Source organism: Podarcis vaucheri (assembly GCF_965113315.1).
Source record: "Podarcis vaucheri genome assembly, chromosome: 5".
In the NCBI taxonomy this organism is placed as follows: Eukaryota; Metazoa; Chordata; class Lepidosauria; order Squamata; family Lacertidae; genus Podarcis; species Podarcis vaucheri.
This window is the reverse complement of record NC_138763.1, coordinates 77,565,237-77,593,116: the sequence shown is the minus strand read 5'-3', so window position 1 is coordinate 77,593,116 and position 27,880 is coordinate 77,565,237. Positions and strand designations below refer to the sequence as shown.

At 44.8% G+C, this 27,880-nt stretch overlaps 1 long non-coding RNA gene across 1 annotated transcript in view; it reads right to left on the bottom strand.

Annotated features, from left to right (window-relative positions):
- The window catches only part of LOC309532346, a 64,378-nt gene extending 43,653 nt beyond the window's left edge, over positions 1–20,725 (bottom strand). The window contains exon 1 of the long non-coding RNA XR_014219790.1: positions 20,431–20,725. This is a non-coding gene — a long non-coding RNA (uncharacterized lncRNA). The remainder of the gene's footprint in view (positions 1–20,430) is intronic.
- Between the last annotated feature and the right edge of the window lie 7,155 nt (positions 20,726–27,880).

Genomic DNA, 27,880 nt, shown 5'->3' with positions numbered 1-27,880 from the left:
TATTAGTTTTCCTTATTGATTTTTAAAAAATAGTTATCTGCAGTTATCCTAAATTGTGCTTTATGTTGTAACTGACATAAAGGGGGCCTTCACCAATGTTGTGGGAGTGCTGTCTGCTCAAATTAGCACACATGCCTTGAAGTCATTTGAATTTTTTTTTTTTAAAAAAATCTCTAATAAGAAGGATTTTAAAATAAAATAAAATTACAGGTTGCCAACTCGGGTTGTGACAATGTTTCAGACAATGGGGAGGGGAGATGGCGGCCCTCTGAGCCTCAAACTCCTTGCATCTCTTGCCAGGCCTCTGCCTTCTACTTGTTGCTAGGCGATTGCATCACATGTCTCTACTTCTCCCTTCCTGCCACACACACACACACAAGAAGGAGAGTGTCAACAGGGGTGTGGTAGCTATGGCAATGAGGCCTTCTTGGCAGGTCTTTTGGGAGAGGGAGATAAATGACAAACACACACACCACATACCCCCTTGATCCTTGCACAAATTTTCTGACCAGGGCTATAGAAAACATATTATTGTGCTCTTTACACAGAAATCCAGAGGGGCAGACTTTCTTCCTCTGCTGTGAAGAAAAGCAACAATCTTGACACTTTAAAGACTAGCAAATGTATCCAAGTTTGAGTATACATACATACATACGTGCGTGCGTGCACACAAAGCCATGAATTTATCTGAAGTGTGGTCTAGTCCACAAAAGCTTATGGCAGACACAGAGACCTATCTGTCTGTCTTATATGATAGCTTGTAAGGTGGGACGTGGGTGGCGTTGTGGGTTAAACCACAGAGCCTAGGACTTGCCGATCAGAAGGTTGGCGGTTCGAATCCCCACGACGGGGTGAGCTCCTGTTGCTCGGTCCCTGCTCCTGCCAACCTAGCAGTTTGAAAGCACGTCAAAGTGCAAGTAGATAAATAGATACCGTTCCAGCGGGAAGGTAAACAGCATTTCCGTGCGCTGCTCTGGTTCGCCAGAAGCGGCTTAGTCATGCTGGCCACATGACCCGAAAGCTGTACGCCAGTTCCTTCGGCCAATAAAGCAAGATGAGCGCCGCAACCCCAGAGTCGGCCACGACTGGACCTAACGGTCAGGGGTCCCTTTATCTTGACCTTTAAGGTGCTACAAGTCTCTCTGTTCTGGTATCTGCAAAAATTGTGTTTCATGACTACAAGGGAATCCCATTGATTATTAACGATTGGACAATATGATTTGTGACCAGTGCAGCCCATCGGTTATGTATTGTGGGTTACCAGATGCATGGCAATTCCTCAGTTTTTGCAGTGTCAGTAAAACAAAAACAAAAGAGATTAATTCGGACCCAGGAAGTGGTGAGTTGAAATGCAAGTTGCTGAGGCCCAATTTTGTATGTTTCCCAGTTCTAAGCCTTTATCGCCACAAAGCCTGGGCCATTGCTGAGGACACTGGATGTCTAGTATATTGGTCTTGGTCAACCCTTACTTTTTCAAAAAGCAAGAAGGCAATTCCAGGAGTGAGTTTTAGGTCTGACCAGCCCAGAACCCCTCATTGCAAATGGAGCTGTGCAACCAGGGAGATTCCTGCAGATAAACATCACACAACCAAGGCCATGCCCTCAGTGGGTTTCTGCATCTGCCCATGGTTGCTTAAAAAACACCAGGCACTGGCTCTAATTAATCACTCAAGACACCGGGCTTAACCTATTTGATTAATGGAATGATATACTGAGTTCACATTTTTGCTTTCAGCCTCCTGGATTTCTAGATGTCAAGTGCAATTTGCATAGATAATTAAAATCAGTCTAATTCTTCATCCATCCCTATGCCGCCTTGAAGCTCCAATGCCTCCTTCCCCTTGCTGTTCTGATGTTGTTAGTTAGTGCCTGTTAATCACTGAGCTACAGATGATTTGTAGAGTCAATTAACTTTTGGGCAGACTTTCATTCCGCGAGAAGTATTCGAAGCATGAACCTCCCACTGTCGAACATTTACCTTTAAACTTCACGGCGTTAAATAGCACACGGGATCAGAGTTCAGGTGCGGTGCTGTTATCCATCCAGCAAGTCAGGCTGGTAATGTGTTACAGTGGGGAAATAGTAGGGATGTGCTAAATAAACAGCTGCCCTTTGCTCAATGCACACAAACAACCAGCATATGAGCTTTCTTCGGGTGTTCAACACACAAAGGCATAAAGTGAATGCTTGAACTGGGCATTAAATTGCAAAATGGCGGTGGTGCTGAAATGAGGATTGTCTCTGATGTGTCACCACTGGCTAATGATGACAGCTGTGGTAGGACTCAAACCAAGAACTTCAAGTTACAAGAAAAGAGATTCCAGCATCAGAAAGAACTTTCTGACAGTAAGAGCTGTTAGACGGTGGGACGGTCTCCCTCCGGAGCTGGTGGGCTCTCCTTTTTAAGGAGAGGTTGGATTTCTATCTGTCATGGATGCTTTAGTTGGGACTCCTGAATTGCAGGAGGTTGAGCTAGATGACCCTTGGGGTCCCTTCCTGTTATGTATTAAGATTAGTGGCAGTTCTCACTCAGGGCCACCAGTATGTAAATGGAGGATTGAAAATTGTCGCTCCCGATTGGTTACCTAGTTGTGAGTTGTTACTGTTTCAAGTTACTTAGTGTTATATAAAGCAGCCAGCTAGGTTGCAGTCAGTCTGATTCCAGGAGCAGTTCTAACTGCTGCAATAAAGAGCTGTGAATCCAACAGAGCTGTGTCCTTTGTCCATCTTTTTCACTATTCAGTACTTCCAACCCTCCGATTCTATGCAGAGTGTGCAGGTCCTTTGGCTGGTCTTTATTGAACATTTGTCCTGATTTGTCAGCAGGGAGGTTAGAGGGCAACAAGAATTCATCATGATTGTTTGCACATCTTCCTGCTAATCATTTGTCAATATCACACTTCACAGTGCATTTTCCTGTCACTTCCCTAACTGCAAACAGTCTACTTTTTTAAAATTTTTGAGTGAAGGGAATTATGTCAGGGCAGCAGAGCGATATAATCCACTTAAATTTTGCAAACCTAAATTTCTGGTATACACTTGATGCCCTCTGAAAAATGCTGATAATCTGGAGACAAATTGTGTCCGGACAAACTTTTGGCTGGCAGACTGCTTCTTACAGCCTGATAGGCAACTATGCATATGCACACTTGCTGATGCTGGGGTCAACAAAAGGAAATGTTAACTCCCCTTTATCATGTCAGTGACAAATTTTGCTTCAGCTTGCATATAAAGGCACATCTTGCTCAGCTTAGCTGGGCCTCTCTATAGGAAGCCTGTGCAGAAAACGAGGGTGTCAATAGCCCACTTAGGGACTAAGCAGATCTGATTCCAAATCTGGATTGTTCATAAAGAATTAATACATTTTCACAGTGGTAGCCATGTCCCCGAAAACAAACAAGTATTTGTGTTTGAAATTAAATGTCCTTGCGTGTCATAAACCAAAACTGAAAAACAATTCACTCTTACTTATTCTTATTCTTCTTTTCTTTTTTTGGTTTGGCTGGACTTTCAATTACATCAGTAAATACACACAGCTGCAGATTGAATAGGGACATTGACATTTTTAGCTGGTATTGAGTGGCACAGGCGTGGCTCCCTCAGAGATGTCAATTTTTCAGTGAATCTCCTCCAGAATCTCTCCTTTTTCAAATGGGCATCCTCCAAATTCTCAACCTGCTGAGTCTGAAAGATGGAGAATCAAATCAGGAGAGAAGTTCTCACTCTGTTACTTCTGAATATTGCATACAGACTTAAAGTAGAAGGCTTGTTAATGGAATACATAATTCTGGGGTGATATTCCCTTAGGTTATTTCAGTCTCGGCAGTGATTAACATGTTCAGCAGTGAAGCACTGCAAGCGAGAGAGAAAAGGGAGAGCCCTTGCTTAGTCAAGGCACTAGATTTGCCAGTTTTATCTCAGGTGAGTGACCTTGGCATATTGATCAGCTGGATAGCTCAGCTGGCTAGAGCATGGTGCTGATAATGCCAAGGTTGCAGGTTCAAGCCCCGTCTGGGACAGCTGCATATTCCTGCAAGGCAGGGGGTTGGACTAGATGTGGATTTTACAATGTGCTACAAGAACACTACAGCATAAGGGTTACGGGTCAGCACAAGAGTTTACATCCAAAACAACCCTTGCATTCGGTATCCATATAAACAAGGGCTGTTTATGGATGATAAGCAGGTCTGCATGGGTTGTGACTAGCCAAGCTTTGCATAGTGTTGTATGTTGTTGTTTAGTCGTTTAGTCGTGTCTGACTCTTTGTGACCCCATGGACCAGAGCACGCCAGGCACTCCTGTCTTCCACTGCCTCCCGCAGTTTGGTCAGACTCATGTTTGTAGCTTCGAGAACATTGTCCAACCATCTTGTCCTCTGTCGTCCCCTTCTCCTTGTGCCCTCAATCTTTCCCAACATCAGGGTCTTTTCCAGGGAGTCTTCTCTTCTCATGAGGTGGCCAAAGTATTGGAGCCTCAGCTTCAGGATCTGTCCTTCCAGTGAGCACTCAGGGCTGATTTCCTTCAGAATGGATAGGTTTGATCTTCTTGCAGTCCATGGGACTCTCAAGAGTCTCCTCCAGCACCATAATTCAAAAACATCAATTCTTCTGTGATCAACCTTCTTTATGGTCCAGCTCTCACTTCCATACATCACTACTGGGGAAACCATAGCTTTAACTATATGGACCTTTGTTGGCAAGGTGATGTCTCTGCTTTTTAGGATGCTGTCTAGGTTTGTCATTGCTTTTTTCCCCAGAAGCAGGCGTCTTTTACCTTATTTCCTTATGTTAGCCTTGCACAGTCAAGCCCCAACGTTTGTTGCCTGCTGGGCAGTGCCAAAATAGTGTGGCTTGTCAATCACCAGGAACACCCAAGTATTTGGCTGCTTGTCTGCATTTGGCTCAGTGAGTCACAAACCATGCTGGCCTGCCCTAGAGCAGCCATTCCTGAAACAACCTTGGCTATGTCTACTTCTATGTGGAGGCCCATAGTTCGATCCTGCCTTCCTGCTCTGTGGCTTAGACGTACCTACCCAGTAACTTCAATAATAGCAACAAACAGCACAGCTGCACAAAGATGTAGCTTTTATACCTTTCCTGTTTTTCTCTCTGAATAATCTTCAGAACTGGAGTTTGGTGAGGTGTTGTGAATTTCTGTGTTACGAGCCCCCTGGCTTCTTCCACCTCACAGAGCTCAACTCTTTACATTTCCCCGGGAAGAGGAAATGATCACCATATTACTTTCCAGCATAAATCTGGCCAAAGCATTTCATTTGCAACTCCAATTTGACTGTTTTGAGAACGCCTCAGAACCTGATGTGTTCATTCGTCCCATCCCACCGTACAACATGCAGGCATTGGGAAGCCAGCTCTTATTATTCCTCCAAGAGAACAAGATCTACCAGCTTTCATGAGTCAGCAAACATTTCTTTGCAAATCTCCCCACCGCCATTGCTGGTTCCAGAGATATTAATGTTTCGTGGGATTAAATTTCCGCTTGAAGGGGAAATGCAAGCTCACACCTACTCGCTGTCAAGTCCTGTTCGGAGGAGAGCGGTTTACAGCAAGAAGAGAAAGGAATCTTAACCCTCTCTTTGCTGACTGCACAATCACTTTTCTGTGGCTTATTGCAAAAGAGAGCCTTAATCTTGGTGTGTCTTAACAAAGGCAGTGAAGAATCCACGGCGTCTTAAAAGGTCGGCACATTTCTCATTGCCAGGAGATGCTGAAGGCCCAGGAGGGGTGGGGGAAATCAGTGTACACGATTATCATCACGTCTACGAAAGCGCATCTTTCACAACAATTACATTAGTCTTTAAGATGCCATAGGGTGCTGTGCATTCTCTCTGTCCTGCTCAGCAGTTAAACTAAAGGTGTTTGGGGGAGCATCCTTCACCCAGTGTTTCCCCCCCCTCTCTTTTTGCATTCCCATGTCCATCTATATTCTATTTGCTTGTTAATCAGCTTTTGGCAAGCAATACACCTCTCTGTTTTCTTGTGCTGCAGTGGCTGCTCTGTGAAAGTCACAAGGAGCCCATTCATCGCAGCACTGCAGAAGTGGAGGCTGGCTCTTGCAGGTTCATCTACACTGTGTATTATTACCGTGTCAGTACATTTAATTCACTGCTGCAGATCTGCTAGCCTGGCATCTCTGTTGCTTCAGAAGAGATGGGGAGGCAGGAAGGCAGGCAGGCAGGCAGAGGAACAACAACAAATGATGCCTTAGCACCTCCAAAGTGCTTGCACTCAATTTTTTTTCTTTTTTAAGTGCAATATCCCATCTTAACATGAAAGGTTAAGAGCATGTTTCAGGTTTGTGACCTCAGGTCCCCCTCCCCTGAGCTCTAAGAATCCAGATGGCAACGTTTTGGAGCTGGACTCAAAGGCGTGAACTGAGCATGGAGTTCCCGTTAGGAATGAAACTGTAAAGGGTGCAGATAAATTAAGAGGGTGGGACCCCTTTGAAAGGCTTTTTGCAGGTATGTTTGGTTGCAGCCAAGCCTAAAAGACTGCAAAAATGACTCCCTTTCCAACATAGACTGTTCATTAGAATGATTAAGGTCATGGGAGAAGGTTATGGCATTCAGGATGCAGTAAACAGCTTATCTGGATGAGTAAATTTCAGAGCACAGTAGGGACCCGTAATGACCACAAAAGCTGCTTATTGGGAGCATAACAAACCCAACGAATGACCGGGTGGAGAGAAAAAAAATCTTTTGGTTTGGGAGGATTTAGAAGCATTCTCTCACTGTCTTCTTTGAATGCTGATGATTCTGTTTCTTGTGAGGAAGAACAGCCAGTGAGTAAAGTCTAACTATAATCCCTGAGTCCTTTCCCCAACACTCCGGGGTGTATGAAAGAATGCATCTGAACATGCATAAAGCAGTATCCTTGTCTGTTGAGTAGACACTTTGAGTACGCAAGGCAAATAAAAGAAAAGCGTATGATTCTATGATTCTATGGTTTGGGCCATGTGCAAAACTGATGATAATAATAAATTTGTTACATTGGCAATTCAGCAAGGAAAGCTGAATTTTGCGTCTGATATAAATTATGAAAATTCGGTAATCTGTCTTATTTTGTATAATGAATTCTGAACATTTCTGCAGTTTGCATCCTATCCACAATCTCTGATTTTGCCAGCTGTATGGAGGGATGAGGAGCTGTGCAGAGTGTTGACATTCTGTGTCTGACCTGAAACTCTATTTCAGCCTCCCCTTCAAGCTTCTGAGATTCCAGGAAGTATTTCCTGTGCATTTTAAAGTGTATCTTCATGGCCGTAGGGACTGGAAACTTGCTCCTTTTAAAAATGCTGAGATTCCCAGGATGACATGACTTCTGTGGCTGTTTCTACACCCTGCATTTTGGGCACTTCAGCAGCATATACAGTCCTTGACCATTCTATGCATCCTAACATATAGAAGAAACCAGGTCAGAGGATGCGGTTGCCAAGAAGATGAAAGCCTCTCCATTTTCTTTTCTTTGCTTATAAATAAATGCAAAAGGTAACAACTTGACTGTGTCATCCATAAGGGGAGAGGTGACATGTATGGGGAAATAATACTAAGGTTGAACAAAATGTCATGGCATGGATAGCTTTAGTTGAATGCATGAAGGGAGGGAATTTTTATTCCTCTTGCTGCTCAATTTCCAGCTGAATCAGTATAAAAATTCAGAGCCCGGGTGATGCAGATCTTTTAACAGCTACAAAAATAAATTGCCAAGCCTAATGGTTTCCATGGTGAAAGTCTTGCAGGCTGTCTAGAAAGGGCCTTTATAGAAAGCTATCATGTTATAAAAATAAACACAGATGCACATTTCCCAACATTTTCTCGATGGATCCGTCAGAAGTGGGTGTTGCCATCACTCCAAATATCTGCAAGGAGAAGATTTCTTCGTAGCAGAGCTGGGCTCCATCAGTTACCCAGCTGGTCACCATGAGCCCATCATTCCCTCTCTTTTCTAGCTGACTTAAATAAGTCCAAACAATTGGCTATCATTTGTCATCCCTGACAGGTTGTGGAGGTAGGTAGCCTTATTCAAAATGGCGCCTCACTTTCCCACAGCTGGTTCAGGCAGCCTCTGATGTGTTTCATTGGTTGCTATTATTATTCTTATTATTATTCGGTTGAAACTGGTTCAGGGCTGAGGGGGAAATTAATGGAAGCTTCTGTGGCTGATGCCTGTTAGTTCTCCCCATCCTTACAGCACAGAGACTCCATGTTGTGCAGAACCAGCCATTTCCTCCTCGAAGCTATAGCTCTTAGGCTGGCCTGAGATGATGCTATAGGCTTGGAGAACAGCTGTAGACCTTAGATCCCAAGGTGCTGCTTGGGTCTCCTTCCCCTTGGTTACCACTAGTGATACTGGGCAAAACATAGGAGCATCTTCTGTGGCCCCCTTTATTCTGTGCAATCTCCCTTTTCTGAAGGTTACTTGTGGGACTGGGCCAAGGAGAAGCAGCAACCCGCACCGTCAAAGCACTTCTATTTATTTTTTGTGTGCTCACTGCTGTGAATGACAGATGGAAGTAAAAGGGCCTTGAATCATCCCAAACATGAGTCCAAAAATCAAGGTGGGAAGTATTTTCAAAGCTACTTGCCTCCCTTTCCCCCTCCCCGACTTTCTCAACATTTATCACACATTAATTATGTCATTAGGAAAACTGAGAAATGTAGCTGTAAGAAGAGACTGTGCTGTTGAATTCACTAGAGGAAAACCCCCATGGCTTTTTCTTTTTGAGGCATATGCACACTACAGACAAATGGTGTTAATAATTATTTGCTGTTGCCCGGGCGGTGGACCTTGGGAACTGTAGTTCTGTAAAGGAGTGCAGCAGTCACTAGGAATTTCTAACAGAGTTTTCAACAGGCTCACTGAACTACTTAGCAAGTCCGCTGGCTCAAGTGGAAGAGGAGCTTCATTTTAAATGTAAACCTGGGGCACTGTGGGGCGTGTAGTACAAAAACCAAAAAATAAATAAATCAATAATTTAAAGAGCAAGAATTTTAAATAGGAGACCTGATTTTGTTTTGTAAAAGTGCACCAGTCAGTTGTCATCATCTCACCCCCACCCCCCTAAAATCAGCATCTTTGCATGAAATATTTTCATACTCAGAATGAACAGAGCAGCCCCTGCTCTTCTGATTTCTAGCTTACCTTATGAAGCACTCATGGTATGAAATCATTGGATGTGGTTGATGTCTCCTGCTATATGAAAAACTCCCAATTTCTGGCTCATATGTTAGTGATGAAGCTAGACTTTTTATTATTCATTTGGAGTTTTAGGCTAAGGAGCTTTACCAATTAATTTCACTCATAAAGAGGCTCCCCTTTAAGCTGCTCTTGCTCGATGCAGAACTTCCATCTGCACAGAAAAAGGGTGGCACCTTATTTATTTTTTCCAGCATTTCAGAGGCGAGATTCAAGGCTACCGTATTCCCAAAGGCTCCTGGTAACACAGGAAGGCTTCTCTTTGCTTGGATGGACAACCGATAATGGCTGAATGCATTGCCCAGAGGCTAAAAGTCACGTGACTCTTAATCTAGACCTTGCAGTCTATAGATTGCAATCAATGCTGAGATGTGCTGATGAAACACGGGGGAAAGCCTATAAAGGGAGAGGAGGTTATATGCTTCTGGGCAAAGGTAGAAGCTATTTAAATAGTTGTTGTTTTCTATAAATGAAGCACTGTGGATTTCTCTCCCCCTGCCGCCTCCTCCTTCTCCTTAATATGTATGGTTTTAAAATTAAAATTGCAATAACTATGGAAAAGAAAGAATGCCCCCCTTACTAGAAAACCAAATGGATTGATGCACATTTTCAAAGAGCTCTCTCTCTCTCTGCTCATGTAAAAACACCAGGCAGGCCCCACAAATAACCCAGAGATGCGTTTTAAATAAAAGGACACATTCTACTCATGTAAAAACTCACTGATTCCTGGACCATCCGTGGGCCGGATTTAGAAGGCGATTGGGCCGAATCCGGCCCCCGGGCCTTAGTTTGCCTATCCATGATTTAAAGCTTACAATAGGCAGCAAAAGATCAGAGTTTGGCAGAACTCTGCAGGCTTTGCAAGTGTCTGGGTGTGCATCCATAGTGCATTGCTTATGTGGGGCCAATTGAACTGCCTAGAATCTAGATACATCTTTTGCTGCAAACAGGAATCCACATATCCACCTCTAGAGCCACACACAACTACAGCTGGAGTGGGGCCTGGCTGAACATTGTGTCTCTGTTAATACCCCCTGCGTTGCCAAGAATTTTCACCATACACAACTGAAGCAAAGAAAAAAACCAGACTAGCCCATCCATTAACTACTCCCTAATGGAGTTAATCAATCTTCTGCCCTATTCACCAATAATTGTGTGCGAAAATATGAGTCTTCTAATATGCCCTGAAAGCACGGGGAGGAATCTTCTGTAAACACTTGCAGTGGCTGTTTGTAATGGTTGAGCTACTACAGATTCTGCAAGCAGGAAATCTGGGGACAGGAATAATTTTTGGCAAAAGCATTATTTGCTCCAAATTTATAGAGCCACGTGAGAAACTGAAAGGAAAAGGAGGTGCCTGGAGGCATCTGGCAGCTAGCACAAGTATTGCATTGGATTTCATATTGCCCAACTATTATTCTGGCCCTTACGCCATCTAACCTCTGCTTTAAAATCTCCGAGGAAGGAAAGTCCACCACCTCTTGTGGGAATCTGTTCCACTGTTGAACAGCTCTTACTATAAAGGTAAAAGGTAAAGGGGTCCTGGACCGTTAAGTCCAGTCAAAGGCAACCATGGGGAGCGGCGCTCATCTCGTTTTCAGGCTGAGGGAGCTGGCATTTGTCCACAGACAGCTTTCTGGGTCATGTGGCCAGCATGACTAAACCGCTTCTGGTGCAAAGGAACACCGTGATGGAAGCCAGAGTGCACAGAAACGCCGTTTACCTTCCTGCCACAGCAGTACCTATTTATCTACTTGCACTGGCATGCTTTTGAACTGCTAGGTTGGCAGGAGCTGGGACAGAACAATGGGAGCTCACCCCGTCACATAGATTTGAACCACTAACCTTCTGATCAGCAAGCCTGAGAGGCTCAGTGGTTTAGACCACAGCACCACCTGCTCCCCAGCTCTTACTATATCCTGTTTGGGCATATATTATTCGAAATCCCAGATAGTTCCATGAGGCTTACTCCCTAATACGTATTGAAAGGGATTGACACGTGAATCTGTGTCATACAAAACACAAAGGTAGTGTGTTGGTGTGTGTGGCAACCTCCCTCAGTAAAGATGGGAGTGAGGTAATGTGATCAGATTTGGGTGCTGGAAAATCTAGACACACCCTGTCAGTAATACTTGAGAGGTTTGATATTATCTGTATGTGGGAGCATTTTCTAATATTCAGCAGCAAGGATCGTTAATAATTTGAAGGGGAAACCTGTGGCCTCTTATCCTTCAACCAGAGTAGCAAAGTAACAATGAAGCATTAAATAAACTGGAAGTTTATTTAAACACACTCAGTGAGGGTTATAGCTTGATGGTTACTCTAAAAAAAGCACAATACTGTGTTTCAGTCAAAACCTCTTCACGGAGGTATTTAAGAACTCCCACTTTAACCTGTTTCTGAATAAACTGATTCCGTCTGATGGCCGTCTGTCATGGATGCTTTAGTTGAGATTCCTGCATCGCATGACTCTTGAGGTTCCTTCCAACTTGATGATTCTGTGATTCAGAGAGTCTTGTTTCTCCCATAGCCACAGCCTTGGATTAAAACAGAAATCAAACATTGCTCTGCCTCTCACATCCCTTCACTCTCAACTCTCAACTCAGGCTTTGTTCTTCTAGCTATCTCTGAGCTGAAGGAGGGGCCCCAGCCACTTGCCATCTCTCACAAAGCCTGCTTTTGTTTGTTCTCTGAATGGCCCATCACCCAGGCGATCACCTCAACACAGCCTGGTTATATTTTAACACTTCCTGGATCCAGGAGTTAAAAGGATCTTGCATAAAGCCTACTTCCTCCCCCACCCCAAACTCTAAGCAATGTTATTGCTGCAAAGTACAAGGCCTGTGTTGTGACTACCTACATCAGGGGTCAGCAAGCTTTCTCAGCCATGTCCCTCAGACCATGTGGTGGGCCGGACTATATATTTTTTTGGGGGGTGAACGAATTCCTATGCCCTACAAATAACCCAGAGATGCATTTTAAATAAAGGCACATATTCTACTCATGTAAAAACACGCTGATTCCCGGACTGTCCACGGGCCAGATTGAGAAGGTGATTGGGCCGCATTCGGCCCCTGGGTCTTAGGTTGCCTACTCCTGACCTACATGCACTTAAAAGACATGTTGAAGGTCAGGCTAGAAAACAAAAACATTGCTAATGCTACAGTGCAGAGGCATAAACGGCCAGTCTCTTCCAGTCCTTGCATCATGGCTTACGCCCATAGCAAGCTGTGAAGAAGGACTTGGTTCATGCAACACTTTTGAACAAGGAGCAATAAATAACCCTGGACCCATTTAAGCCCCATTTGCCTTATTGTTCAAATGCAGTAACAGCTGAGGATCCCATACTGTTGCCATAGTATTTAATCAGTCCTAATTTTAGTGGGAGGGTTTTATTTTATTGATTTCCAATATCTATTAAGAAGTAACAGAGGAAGCCTCATAGTTCATGCAGCGGTGGGGGGTTGCTGTGCTCAGACCCCAGCTGTGCCATACCGAATCTCCTCTTCTATGCAACAGTAAGTTCTTCCACCCAACCTTCGTACAATTTTCATGATGGATCATGGGGAGATGGTTCTGCAATAACAGCTGTTTTCACAGCTAGTGAAACAGTGCCGCTCTGTACCATTCTGTAAGGCTAACAGTGTTTGTGTGTGTGTGTGTGGAATAGAACCGTGATTGCCACAACACTTTTCATGTTTGTCGTAAGCTGTTCCTGAATTCAGGGAGCACTGCATCTCGGAAGTCTTCCACAAACCACCAGGAGGTGTACCACTGGATGGCAGCCCCCAGTTAGAAGTGTTTCTGACAATGAGAAAAATCAACACGCCAAATTGAATACTGTATCTCCAAATGACAGAAGCTCAATGGGCTGGTTCAAACTAATTCAGATGGAACCTGAAACAGTTGCTAAGCTTTACGTGAATGAGCTTGAAGCAGCCTCAAAGCTCATGTGCCTGCCCTCCTCCTCTGGCACAGCTGTGAGGAGATCAGAAACATCTGTTTCCATTTATGAACTAACCAGAAATTCATATAAAGGCTATTAATGGCTTAAAATGCAACAAGGTCGATTTGGCCCCCCAGCCCATTTCCAGGGGCTCTTGCACATTGCTGTACACACCCGAGAGGGGGCAGGGATGGCTTTGCCTGATGCACATTACCAGCACTACTTTCAAGAAAAAAGGGTGGCAGAACTCACCATGAATGCCTCTCTTGTTCTCTTATAATGGCAATGGTGCCCACCTAAGAGATGCCGGGTCTGGGTTCCGGCGAGTTCTGGCTGAAAAAAGCCCTGCACATCACCTATTAGATTTTCCCATGCCTGCAATGCCCTGAACTCATTCATGAAGTTGTCGTCTACACGTACACCATGACATCTTAAGTGTACACACGTCAGCTCAACTGCAAAGTGAGTGTAGCTTACATTTTTTAATTGGAGGGAAGCTGGTTTGAGAGAAAACACATCAAACAGCAGCCTTTCTCAAGAAACGACCAGATATGAATTGTAGATACTGCTACAATCTGCAGTGGTGGAGGCCCAGTGGAGCCAGAGAAAAGAGTAGGGTATACACAGCCTAAGCTTGAACTTGGGTTAGTAAACTAAGGTTAGTGAAGAAGCCGGGCACATACACCATGGATCGATCCTGGCTGGTTTGAACTAACCGTACCTTAATCATAGCATGGATGGATAATTCTGGTGAGTAAAAGCAGAGGTGACAGCTTCCAATCTTCCCTCAGGCCATGTGAGAGAAAGGCCTTATCCACATTTCCTCTTTTAAAAAAATATTTTTATTAAGATACAGTCATACCTCGGAAGTCAAACACCTTGTGAGACAAACATTTTGGTTCCTGAATGCAGCAAACCTGGAAGTGTTTGTTCTGGTTTGTGAACGTTCTTTGGAATCTGAATGTCCGACACAGCTTCCGCGGCTTCCGATTGCCTGCAGGACCATGCCTTGGTTCCCGAACGTTTTGGAAGTTGAATAGTCTTCCGGAACGGATTCTATTCAACTTCTGAGGTATGACTGTATTAAGATGGGGAGCGGGGTTTTACAAGGTACATACACCATCTCTATTTTCACATCATAAAGTCCTTTCTACACATCAGTCATATTCAATGTGAGACTTTGATTTTGTATACGGTATAAGGGCAGGGGAGGGGGGAAGGAGGGAAGGTGGGTAATAAAACTTTCATTCTTTTGCATAGTGTGTGTGTGAGGTTTTGTGTCAGTGTCACGTGGGTAGGTTCTCTTTCTATTCCTTTACTGTATTAGTTTTCATTGGTACTGAGAGAGATTGGGACAGGGGTCTGGGCCTGGTCGGTCACCTTCCGCTGACTGCAGTGAGGCTTGTTTGCATGCGTGTGGAGGGAGAGGTTTTTGGGTCAAATGAGTCATATCAGTTTGGATGCTTTTGGTGGGTTCTTGTTGTTGTCTTGTAGGGCTGTGTGTATAATAATGGGGAGCAATACCAGGAGGGTGAAGGTGTCCTCTTTTATTTGTCCCTGTCCACACGTCCTGTTGTCCCGCTGCTTTCACCTGGGGAAAACTGCTCTTTAGCACTCAGTTGGAGCAAACGATCACTCCAGATTTCCCCTGGATTGCAGTTTGTTCCGATGTACTGCCAAAGAGTGGGTTTTCCCTTGGAAAGGAGTGGGGCAAGAGGAAAGCTGCTCAGAGCCATGCCTAGAAAGTGTGGGTCAAGTGGGAAAATGGCCCAGATCCATGCTTTCCAGGCATGGCACGAGTGAAAGTGTGGCAGAGCCCATACAGAGAGGAGTAAAGGTAAAGGGACCCCTGACCGTTAAGTCCAGTCATGAACAACTCGGGGGTTGCGGTGCTCATCTCGCTTTACGGGCCGAGGGAGCTGGCGTTTGTCCACAGACAGCTTCTGGGTCATGTGGCCAGCATGACGAAGCCACAGGCACAAGATGTTTTATGTTGTGTTTTTCGTCAGACGCAATTTGATCCCCACAAGTCCTTTGAAAAATGTGTGTGTGTGCACCTACTGCAAAAGCCTGCTCACCGCAGCCATATATATATATTTGTAAATGAGCTTTTTGAAACAATTCCCACATTGAAAAGCAGAACTCAACTCAAATTGTGTTTCCTGTTCTTAAGTTCTATTTTTTGTGTGTGTGCCTATTGATTCTGCACTCTCTGATCTGCAGAAGCCACCCAGCAGATGGATTTTTTAATGAGTTCACAAACATTAGAGCATTGTTCTTTTGAAAGCCGCCTGTACCTTGCCAATATTAATAATAATCCAAGAGCCCAGTCCTAAGAGGCTTCTGCAATATTGTTCTTCTCCCTCCACTTCTCTGAGCAGCTCCAGGGCTGCAGAGCTTATCCAGGTCTGGTTTCCTTTGGAAAAAGGTGGCATGAGGCATACAGTATTGGGGTTTTGTAACATTTGCATTTATTTACAAATCTACAGACAGTGCAACAGTGAAGACAGGGTTTAAACATGCTGACAAGTAGCCCAGAATCCACTGCTTGCACACCAGGTCCCACCCAGCACCCAAAGTTCTTTTTTACAGAGTCAAAACTCAGCAGCGGCTGGGACAAGCGTGGGTGATCGTTGCTTCACTTGTCCTAGCCGCAGCCTGGCTCCTGGGCTGCAGGGCAGAGGTTGAGGTTGGGGTGCTCAGAGGTGCTAGCGACAGCAGGGGGTGGCGCCCCCCTCAATATTGGGGGAGCTTAAGCCCCCTCTGTCCCATATACCTAGCGCTGCTGGTGTGTACATTGAAAGCTGTAGGTCATAGAGCTACAATTCTCAAGAGTTTCCTGTGCATAAATATAGACCATTAAACCATGTTGAGGATTGTAACTCTATGAGAGGGATAGGGGTCTCCTAACAACTCTCAGCAAGGGACGCGGGTGGCGCTGTGGGCTAAAGCCTCAGCGCCTAGGGCTTGCCGATCGAAAGGTCGGCGGTTCGAATCCCCGCGGCGGGGTGCGCTCCCGCTGCTCGGTCCCAGCGCCTGCCAACCTAGCAGTTCGAAAGCACCCCCGGGGGCAAGTAGATAAATAGGTACCGCTTACCAGCGGGAAGGTAAACGGCATTCCATGTGCGGCTCTGGCTCGCCAGAGCAGCGTTGTCACGCTGGCCACGTGACCCGGAAGTGTCTCCGGACAGCGCTGGCCCCCGGCCAATAGATGTGAGATGGGCGCACAAACCCCAGAGTCTGGCAAGACTGGCCCGTTCGGGCAGGGGTACCTTTACCTTTACCTTTAACAACTCTCAGCACCCTTGACCTACTTCTCCCAGAATTCTTTGGGGGAAGCCATGACTGTCTGAAGTGGTGTCACAGAGTGTTTTAAATCTATTGTGCGAATACGGCCTAGCAATAAAAAAACCCTTTTTTTTTTCTTTTAAAAAAATTGTAGCCCTTTGGATATATTCTGTAGGAGTCCCTCACCCCCCCTCAGATTGTTCTCCCTTCTAATTTCACTGAAAGAACCACTTTTTATAGCAGACACTGAGCTGCAAAATTTGGGGGCATGTCTCTTAACAGTTTGGGGAAGGGGTGAAAAGTTGAATCAATCCCACACCTTCCAATCTTATTAGAGCAATGCATTAGATTTTGGTGGCCTTTTGAGCAAATGGATGGATTCACACTCCCCCCTCCCATTTTCCACCCCCGCAGCTGTGCAGTCTAAAGTTATCTTGTTTTCTCATTTATAAGTGTTGTTAAAGGAAGCTCCCAGGAGACGATGCACTGTACTGAACATGAAAGCTTTTGCTGAACTGAATTTGCCGGGAAGAGGAATCTCAGTAGCTCGGCTCCTTATACGCTGCAGCGTTGGGCAAAATGATCAAGGTGAATCTAGAGAGTTCATATGCACGGCTGCCTTTTTTTCTGCACAGCTCAGTGGTAGCAGCGCAATGTGCCCGAAAGCCACCACTTCTGTGTCATGCTCCTCGCTAATGAGGGTTGCGCTTGGAAATTGCCAGATAGCGGTGGAGCAAGAGGATTGGCAGGGCCTTGAATTGGAGCAGGAAGCTCTTGGACCTTCTGCAGAAAAGGGAAAGCTGGGATGGGTCCAAGGCTTTGGTCGGTGGTTCTTGAAGGAGACTAGACTCATAGAATCATAGAATAGAATCATAGAATCATAGAGTTGGAAGAGACCAAAAGGGCCATCGAGTCCAACCCCCTGCCAAGCAGGAAACACCACCAGAGCACTCCTGACATATGGTTGTCAAGCCTCTGCTTAAAGACCTCCAAAGTAGGAGACTCCACCACACTCCTTGGCAGCAAATTCCACTGTCGAACAGCTCTTACTGTCAGGAAGTTCTTCCTAATGTTTAGGTGGAATCTTCTTTCTTGTAGTTTGGATCCATTGCTCCGTGTCCGCTTCTCTGGAGCAGCAGAAAACAACCTTTCTCCCTCCTCTATGTGACATCCTTTTATATATTTGAACATGGCTATCATATCACCCCTTAACCTCCTCTTCTCCAGGCTAAACATGCCCAGCTCCCTTAGCCATTCCTCATAAGGCATCGTTTCCAGGCCTTTGACCATTTTGGTTGCCCTCCTCTGGACACGTTCCAGTTTGTCAGTGTCCTTCTTGAATTGTGGTGCCCAGAACTGGACACAGTACTCCAGGTGAGGTCTGACCAGAGCGGAATACAGTGGCACTATTACTTCCCTTGATCTAGATGCTATACTCCTATTGATGAGGCCCAGAATTGCATTGACTCAGAGCTGGGAGAGAAGGATTCAAACCATGTTCGGAAGTGGATCTACAGTTCTGCTACTCTTAGGTTGCCTCTCTGCAGGGCTTGCTGGGGCAGGGGTGAGCTCTACATCATGTGGTTCCAGTGAAGGAATCACACCTATGCAGATCTTACCAGAAGTTACTTTATTGGTGAAAGTGTTGCAGGCTACACCACCTCAGTAGGCACCATCCTTTCCCTCGAGCTTCCAAATGCCTCCAGCTTTGGTGCTTCTTCACCACCTATACGCATACCTTCCCCACATATTCTTCTTTCCTTTTCCCACTGCAGGCCGGGTCTGTTTTCTCCCACTGCCTGGCTCTCCTACCAATAAGTGGTTCAGGCAGGAACCTGGCTCACCATGGTGTCTACTAGTGATTGGAGAGAATGTTCCTGGATTAATTGTTCAAAGGTGACGCTGCCTTGGACAAAAAAATGATACACTCAAGGAAGCCTGTGTATGCTGTATACATACCTGGAACTGTTTTGATCAAGCAGGTGCTGTTGTGGTTGGGATCCGGGGGGCAAAATAGGTGTAAATAGAATGGCTAAGCTGACTTTGCCCATCAGCTCAGTGCCACTGAAGAGAAGGCCCTGCTCTGCCACATTTTAGACACCTAGGCTTGCTTTGGCCCCAAGAGACAGCTGGCCTTTCTCTAAGTTGCCTTAGGCCAGGGGTCTGCAACCCGCGGCTCCGGAGCCGCATGTGGCTCTTTTACACCTTTGCCGCGGCTCCGGGGCGGATACTAGCGAGGGGAGGAGGCGCATTGTGCGCCCTGACACTCCCCACTGTGGCGGGCACTGTACTGGCTGTGACATCGCATGGGGGCGGTGCATGCATTAGTCATGCACCGTCCTGACGTCACCTTCCCGCCCTTCCCGCTACATTGTAAGGGGCATGTACGCTGGTCACTGTTTTGAAGGGGAGTGAACAACACACACACAAAAGGTAACTTGTTAATTTAACGTTTATTTCTATGAGGAGGAGTAATTCTGAGGGGTCAAACAAAGAAATAATAAAAAAGTTACAAAAAAGTTATTTTTATAATGACAAGTTTTGCGGCTCCCAGTTTTTTTCCCTTCGGAAACGGGTCCAAGTGGCTCTTTTTGTCTTAAAGGTTGCAGACCCCTGCCTTAGGCTGAGGCAGACCACTGGTCCAGCTGACTGGCTCACCAGGATTTCAGACAGGAGGCCATCTTCTCTCTAGAACAAGGGTGGGGGAAGTGGATCCAGCCAGAAGACTAGACCCAGAACTGGCCCACCCCCTGTGGACCATTTTTGACAGATAGGCACAGCCACCCAATTGTCAGTTGCCTGGGACTGTATGACATGAGGTAACATGAAGCTTAAGGCCCATACACAGGCACATCCAATCTTAGCAAAGCCATCCCATGGTGTTAAGATCAAAGATAGGCCTCAACAGCTAGTAAACTAGCCAATTAGAATTTCCTGTTAGAAAGGAGAAAGCCATGGTGTGGACCTGGTATAATCTGTAATAGAGGGAGGCAGGTACCCAGATTATTTTGGAACCGCGAGGCACCCCAGTGATCATACCATCTTATGCAACAACAGCACTGCACCATGTGATGGATGCTCCAGCATCAGAAACAGACACTACCTTTTCAGGCTGTTCCCTGTGGAGTGACTCTTGAGTGCTCTCCCAGCCTACAGTTTTGGCAGCTGGCCCTGGACTGTCTCCACTCTCCCATCAACATGAAATGAATCAGCTTCCCCCTTTCCCACCCCCTCCTTCCATAGTCCTGTCCTCTTTTTTATGTTTAGCTGTTAAAAGGCACAATACCTATTTTCTCCCTGTCCAATGAGTCCTGAATTTTGCAACTAACACCAGAATATTCTTCTTCAGACATTTTTTTACCTTTTTGCCTCACAGAGTATTTTCCTGGCCTCCAAAACTTTGTTAGAACACATGTTAAATTCTGAATACTGAAAATTATAGCATTCGGGGGGGGGTGCATTTCTGTGACACACACAATAAATACACAGATTTAAGTATCGTGAAATGTAAAAAGTAAGCGCGTACATTCTAAATCGTATCCACAACCTAAGGCATATGAAATGATTCCATGAGATATATCATCTGCCGCCATTATCAGAAAGGTTTCCGTTGTCCTGCAGGGAAGTACAGTAAATACGAGATCTGTTTTTGCCTGAGAGATCTTGATGGTGCCCAAGGTTATCATTCTTCCTGCAAGGATGACAGACATGGTTTCCCTCCCTATTTTATTTGCACAACAACCTTATGAGGTAGGTTAGGCTGAAAAAGAATGATTTGCCCAAGCCTAGGACTGTCACTCTTTTTGCTATAGCATACTGTTGAGTCAGTGATTGAGCTTTACACTTTGATAAGCCACTATGTGGTTTTATAAATGTATGTAGGCAAGACTCCACCCTCTGCCCACACCCTTCCTGTAAATGCACCATAGAGCACTGAATCAGGAATCTCACCATCAAGTATTCTGTAAGACAGAGGTAACTAACCTGTAAATTTTCAGATGTTTTTGGACTCCCAGCTCCCATCAGCTTCAACCAACATCTTTGCCATCCCTGATGATATGATACCGTTTTTTCCTGCCTGAAGTTTTTTTGTTTGCTAGCTTTTAACTGAAGTTATCAATACAAGCCTCTGAGACAGAACAGGTGGGGCACCCTCTCTGGGCACTGCAAGCTCAAACTCACCCTCTGCAAGCTTTTTCACCTGAAAGGGGGGGGGATAAAATTCCTCCTGCCACTGCCAATGAACAACCAGCAGCTTGAGCAGGCTGGCAGTTCTGAGCCCAGATAATGAGCAGAAGTAAAAGAGTGGAGAACATTTCTCCATCTGCCCTTCCTCTAGCCACCTCATACCCTGCCAAGGTTGAGTTTGGCTCCTTTTTAAAAAAACAAAAATAAAAATGGGGAACTGTAGCTTGAGCAATAGTTAGGCACTCAAAGGCTTTAGCTGAAATGTAGATAGTTGCCATAGCAATGCATACAGTGATGACAATTCTGGGCTTTATGGGATTGGTCAGGCATGATTGCTGTTGAACAGTGCTGTGGGCTCCTTATATTACAAATGAGAGCATCATAGGAACCCCTAGGGTTTGAAGCATATAGAAAGGAGTTGTTAAGGCATTCTAAAGAAGCTTCACTATGGCTCCAGCTGAGCATTTTCCATGTGTCTGTTCCAAGCCCTCCATATATGTGTGTGGTGTCTGTTTTCCTTCTCCTGTGACACACTTGAAAGCTACAAACATAGGGGTGGGCTTGGAGAGCCAGAGCATTCTGCCTGGAGAAAGGAAGAGCTGAGAGAGAGGAAACTGGGCTACGGTCATTACAAAAATGTAGATTTAGAAATATCCAACTAAGCAAACACTCTGCATTCTCCTGGGCTTTAAAACCAAACCAGCAGGAAGGATGAGGGAAGCTTTGGGGATTCTTGCTTCGGGTGCTGCTTTCCATTTGAGCCCAGCAGCAGGGACCTGGGGTTTTCCTGCACCAGTGAACTCCCCAGCAGAAGACAACCCAAAGATGAGTTTTGGCATTTGACAAGCAGGCAAAAAACCGCTCCCTTCTTGCCTGCCTGCCTCTCCTTCAGCTCTTCTTGCTTGAGCCCCTCTTTCAGGGTTCCTCCCTTCCAGCATTCTGCATGCCCATCTCCATCTACCCTTCAGGGTCCCATTTCCAGTTTTTTTTCAAGATCAGCAATTCCTAAACAGCCAGCCAGCCAGCCAAGGACTACTTGAAAATTGCTGAGGTTCTTGGCGGACCACCTAAGAGTCATCTACACTTCCATTTTCTAGACATGGGTCTGAGCGGTTTTGCCTTTGCTCCTGCTCCACTGCTTTCCCCTGGAAAATCCACACTTTAGTGCTAATTCAGAACAAAATCCATGGAAAACCCACTTGCTATTTGTTCTAGTAAAGTGCTAAACCTTGGGTTTTCCCAGCATGCATATGGATTTATGGATGAGCCCTTAATGACTTTTTTGCCTGTTTGTGCTAATTCTAATCGGCTATCACAGTATGAATTTTTTCATTTATTCTTGTTGCTTCTTTTCTTTCTTACACCGTATTGCATTTCATTGTATTAGCATTTGAATTCCATAGACTACATATTGCCAACATTCTTCACAGACATGCCGTGGACTTCCTGGATGCAGCATGCAGACCACTGGTGCTCTGCAAACCACATTTATCTTGTTCTTCTTCTTCTTTGGCGATCACTCGTAGTCGAGTAAGATTGTCTTCCATAAACACAGTTTTAACAATGAGTCCGTAAGTGACATCTAGATCTAATACTCTGGAAGTAATACTCTTGAAGAGAGGGCTGTTGCAGCCATTGCTTGTGGACTAGACTAGATAGGCCCTTGGTCTGATCCTGCAAGGCTGTTTCTGTTACCCTTTTAAAGGAAACTGTCCCATAATTGGTTTTTGGAAATCCCTCAAGAAAGACAATAGCTTAAAGTTTATCAAAGCACCAGAGGCTGTGCTGCAGAGATTGCTTCTCCCCCGGCTCTTTCTCTTCCTAACCCAAACAATCCTCTCAAGTGAACTTCAAAAGAGGGAGAGATGATAAAAAAGGAAGGGAAAGCTAGGTAGAAGGAAGCTAGGTAGGGCACCTGTGCGATATCCAAAGTGCATTGATCCATCTCTCAACGTTTTGTACCCTGGAAAGAGATCGTGGTAAATTGGCCTGTGTGTGATTTTGGAGCACCAGGGCAGTTAAATGCAAATTTAAAGGACTATAACCTTCACACCTGTCACACATCTAGCCAGTCCTCTGGTTTGTGCAAAATGTGGTACCCATGCTTTGGATGCTGGAGGTTCGATGGGCTGCTGGCCAGCATGCCTCCAACCCAACTGAGACTGCATGGGATTTCCAGTTGGATGAATGGGTTTCTCCATGCAACTGCATGTGGTCGTGTTGTTGGGGCAACCAGTGAATCACAGAGCCTCTCTGTGATCCTGGCCAATGCTGCACACTCAGAGAGGACAAAGCCCAGTCCTTGGGATGCTTCAGGAATTGACTCCCAGGGTAGAACAAAGATTCCTTGCAAAGTCTTGATAGGCTCACATGCCTGGAATGTAGTCTAATGTGAGATGGTTAAAACACAAGACAGCAGAGTCAGAGAAGACTAAGTTTTACATTTTTCAACTTTGCAGAAGAGTTGGGCTATGTAAGGGCATGTACCTTATATAATACAGCAAATCTTACCCCTTCCTTCTCACCTTTCGCAATGTGTTCCTTGCCAAAAAATAAAAGTGCTTATTGTTATGGAACACAGATGAGTGGTGTACAATAGCTCTCGTTCTAAGCACTAGAATGCACTAAACACTTGAAGGCACTTTAAGATGGGAAAATATTACTCTTTTAAAAAAAGGCTATACTCATGAGGCGGCAAACACTTCAGTGAGTTCTGTGTAAAGAAAAATGTGCAGGCTGCTTCCATTTCTGAAGTTTAACTCTTACAAGTGCCATCAAACCCAGGTTTATTGCTTCGTCATTGACCGGGCTTTTGCTGCAAACCATAATTAATTTATGGATGAACTTCCATGCCTCAGGCTGTTACATAACTCCCCTTTCAGCCATGTACTTTCGTCCTGGGTTTGTTCACAAATGAAGCTATGGAGGTTTCCTGATTTATTTTATGGTTTCATTTATTGACGTTCCTCCTTTCATGATACAAATCCTTCCAAGTAACATCAAAATACATTATTTAATACTGCAATAGCAACATATCAAAAGACACCAGCATCCTTTCCACAGGCAGTTGGTAGTAAATGGCTCCATGGGGACCAGAATGTAGTCTAGGAGGACCAGGCCCTAGTTACACTTCTCATGCTGCCCTTGCATGGATCTTTCCCACAGGGCAGTTGGTGGAGGATGACCCTGTAGGGAAGAGCAAACAGTCCAACAGAAGCTGGTCCTGATATCTTCTTCAGTACTGGTTTGGAAACAAGCTAACTTGGAACTCCAAAATCTAGACAGAAACTAGGGTGGTGATTTCAGAGGAACCCTTGCTCCTAGATTTGAGCAGCAGGTGATCTGTGGGGATCTGAGATGCAATCATTTATGCATCTCTCATTGTCCATAAGTATTGTTACACACCACCCCAGTCTCTGGGTGGCGCGAGATTCCAGGGTTCGGGCTTTCTTTTGGAAATGAGGCACAGTGGAGACTGTGGTGTCTTTATGATATATGGTTTATTTACAAACATATAAAACCTGAGCCCATGATGGAAGGACTTCTGGCATTACATGTCAAGGGGGTCCCGTTTCCAGCCCCTCCAAGCACCCCTATTTTCCAGGGACAGTCCCGGATTTAGAGAAGCCGTCCCAGTTTCTGATTTGATCCTGGAATGTCCCTCTTTTCCATAGGAAAATTTCCATTTTCATTGGAGAAATATTGGAAGGTATGGAATAGAATGGCCCTATTTTCATTGGAGAAATGTTGGAGGGTATGGTAGGATGTCCCTATTTTCATTGGAGAAATGTTGGAAGGTATGGAATAGGATGTCCCTATTTTCATTGGACAAATGTTGGAGGGGATGCGCTTTTCACATGGCTGCCATCTTGGATTCCCACTGTCAGCCCCCATAGTGCTCTGACCCTCTCCTTTTCAGCTTGCTGCTGGTTGCACATTGCAAATCCATTTTCCCTCCTGCTTTCATTACCCCCAACTGCCGTTCTGAAACACAACTCTTCTAACCAGCACAGAGGAGATGCCCCACCTGTCTGGTGCAGAGTCTCTGCTAATGGCGCATATTCCATTGTTTGTTTGATGACTCAACATTCTCAGGCTAGCTTGGCTACATCAGCCTCAATCTCTGCTGCATCCTGGGATTTAAGGGGGCTTGGTTAAATTCTAACTCTTTCCTGGTTCCAGGAATTTAGGGGAATCAAAACTTATAACTCTATATTGATGCTAAAATTTAGCCTACTTTGAAGCAGCCTGCAGTGACAGTTTTTGCCCACAGCTTCCTCCCGAGGCTTTTCTGAAATGTCTGTTCAGCCTAAGATTACTGAACTGCTAACTAACTGTAAATTGTTCTCAGAGCAGAAGATACAGTTACAGAGGGAAGATCCCAGGAGGACCATTATATGTCTATGAGCAAACTTCAGTCTCTCAGTTCCAGGATGTTGTTGCAATATAATGCTGTTGTCTTTGCTTTATTATGCATTCTTAATTTCGTTTGGCACAGAAGCTTAGATTTCAGAATTCAGAGCAACATGAGATACATTCCATTATCATTTCCTGCTCTGAATCAACAGCATGTGCTTCCCCTCCCCCACTTTTGGCCTTGGCCTTTAAACAAGACCTACAGGCATTGCTTTTCAATGTATGTTATGGAACACTTTTGCCAGTTTGCAGTTTTCATCATTACTAAAGAAGCCACTGCAGTCCGGTGATCAGTGAATAGAACTTTTGGGCCTGGGCATGGGGAAAACAGAACTGCAGGTTCCTGGAGATGGACACTGTTCTGCAGGACGAATTCAAGCACAGGCTTGGACCATTTTGCACTGTTCAAGTGGATTAAAGTTGGGCTGTCTGCCAATTTTCCAGACATAGCTGGGATTTGTCCTTCCAGGCGTATGGCAGCCCATATCAGAAGTATTGAATTTTTGGCAAATTTCTGTAAAAATATGGGGGAATAGCTTTAAAACTTCAATATTATTATTTGGAGAGTTAGCAAACAAACAAACAAACAAACAAACAAACAAACACAAACCCTACTTTGCTCCCCCTCAACAACTTTTGTGTCCGGAATTTGACTTCTTGAAATATGGCAACCCTAATTAAAAGGCTCTGTTGTTCCAGTGCAAGAAATCCACTAAAAAAGATTCAGCCTTTTTGCAGTTTGGAAAGTGAGGAGGAAATGCATTGAGAAGTGTGAGATGAATGAATGACTTAACCGGAAGATGCCGACACATCCTTGCAAGCAAATGTGGATGAATGTTCATTGCCGTATATCTGCCCCACAGATCAATCCAGACAAATGCTCCTTTTAAGAACTGATTCCCAAGCTTGCTTTTTGCCTCCTCCCTCCCCACCGCTCTTTTCCTTGTATGTCTTGCCTTTTAGACTTTAATCCTGAAACTAGGAACTACGTATATTATCTTTGTGAACTGCTATAAGGCAGGGGGGCTTTTTGCCTACAGAGTCAGATAAAATGCTTAAATTTTGTACATATCTACCCAGAACAAAGCCCCATTGGGCTCAGTGGGACTTATTCCACTGGTAAGTGGGTATTAGTTTGCAGCCTAAATTCAATTTTTCACATAATTGCTATTTGCAAACCTTCCTATGGTAGGGACACAGACCCAATATTGGAAACTGTACTATAACTGTAATAATTATCTGCAGCAACCATATTTAATATTCCTTGTAAAGCACAGTTCAGTCATCTCATACCTATTCTTTACCACAGCCCTGTAATATCGGCTGCAAGGTATGCCAATATTACTGACATTTTTCAAATGTCTTGACAAAAGCCAGCTACTGAATTAGGATCAAGGTGAGGTTTAAATGGCAGGTTTCCTGATTCACGGCTCACTCATGCAGCCCAGGCCTATGCCTGTTTATTCAGATGGAAATCCCATTTAAATTCAGTGTGGCCCACTCCATTGTAAAGGTGCATAGGGTTGTACAGTGTTAAAGTCATGGGCTAAGCTTTGGGGGGGCTGGAGCCCACCTTTTCAGATGCATGAAGTCATCTAGTAAATTGGTAGATCAGTCAGTTGTAGCAAACAGCAAAAGGATGGCAGCGAGTGCCACAATTCTTTGCAGAGCAGAAGAAAGGAATTCAAAATCTAATCGTAGGAGGTTTGTGACCCACTCCCAACACAGTCAGATTGGACCTGAAAAGAAGAATGTCAATACAACCGCAAAATCACCGCAGTTAAATTGGAACAAGCACCTTGTAATGCGTACAAGAACAGCTACTTTTCCACATGTCTGGCTGCAGCAACAAATTTATTCAGACTCCCTACATACGATGGTGCTGTAGATGTCTTTGTCTTACTTGACATAAAAGAATCTTGCCTTTTATTAGAAATTTTCAGGCCGCTCTCTATCAAATGCATTCAAATTGCATATCCCCAGAGTATGGAAAGGCACTGAAAGAAATGCTTACCAGATGGTTCCTGTCTTTGTCTGAAATTGAAGTATATTGTTCTCCAGACTAATTTACCTACATCATCTGGCACCTACAATATGAAATGTCTCTCTCCCTGCTCCTCCCTTGCCCGGCCTTCGTTCGTAGGCAGGGCCTGGGGAAATGGATAATTCTCTCTGGATTTCTTTTGACTGGTGCTATTTCAATGTGCTTAGAACGCACTATTGCTCATGTTTAGATATTTATACTAATTCATTCACCTTGCTTTCTGTAAGGATAGCTGTGTACTCATGGCTGTTAAGGCAATTCTCTTCCATGATGGATTCAGATGTATGGAGGGGAAACAAAACATATGCACTAAAGCTTGGATTTCATCCCACCTTGGGTTGTTTCCTTGCTTATAACACCCCCGGCTGCCAACCAGCTACTGGGCTAAGTTCAAGGTGCTGGTTTGGGTATATGAAGCCATATACAGCTTGGCAGTAGGATACCTGAAAGATCATCTCATCCCTTGTTTGCCCCATCAATTTCTGTGCTCTGCAGGTAAGTACCTCTTGCAGATGCCATCTTTATCAGGAGGTCCTTTCCACACAACACAGGAATTGAGCCTTTAGTGTTGTGGCACCTAGCCTTTGGAATTCTTTCCCCTAGAATATTAGACATGTGCTGCCTCTGTTGTCTTTTCAGCACCTACTTAAGACCTTCCTCTTTCAAAAAGCCTTTTAAAGGGAGATATTTCCCAGTCTGCATCCTTATTGGAATTGCTTTTTAAATGTTTTCATTGTTTCCTTGCTTGTCATTTGCTTCTTCCTCTGGGAGGAAAGGCGGTATATA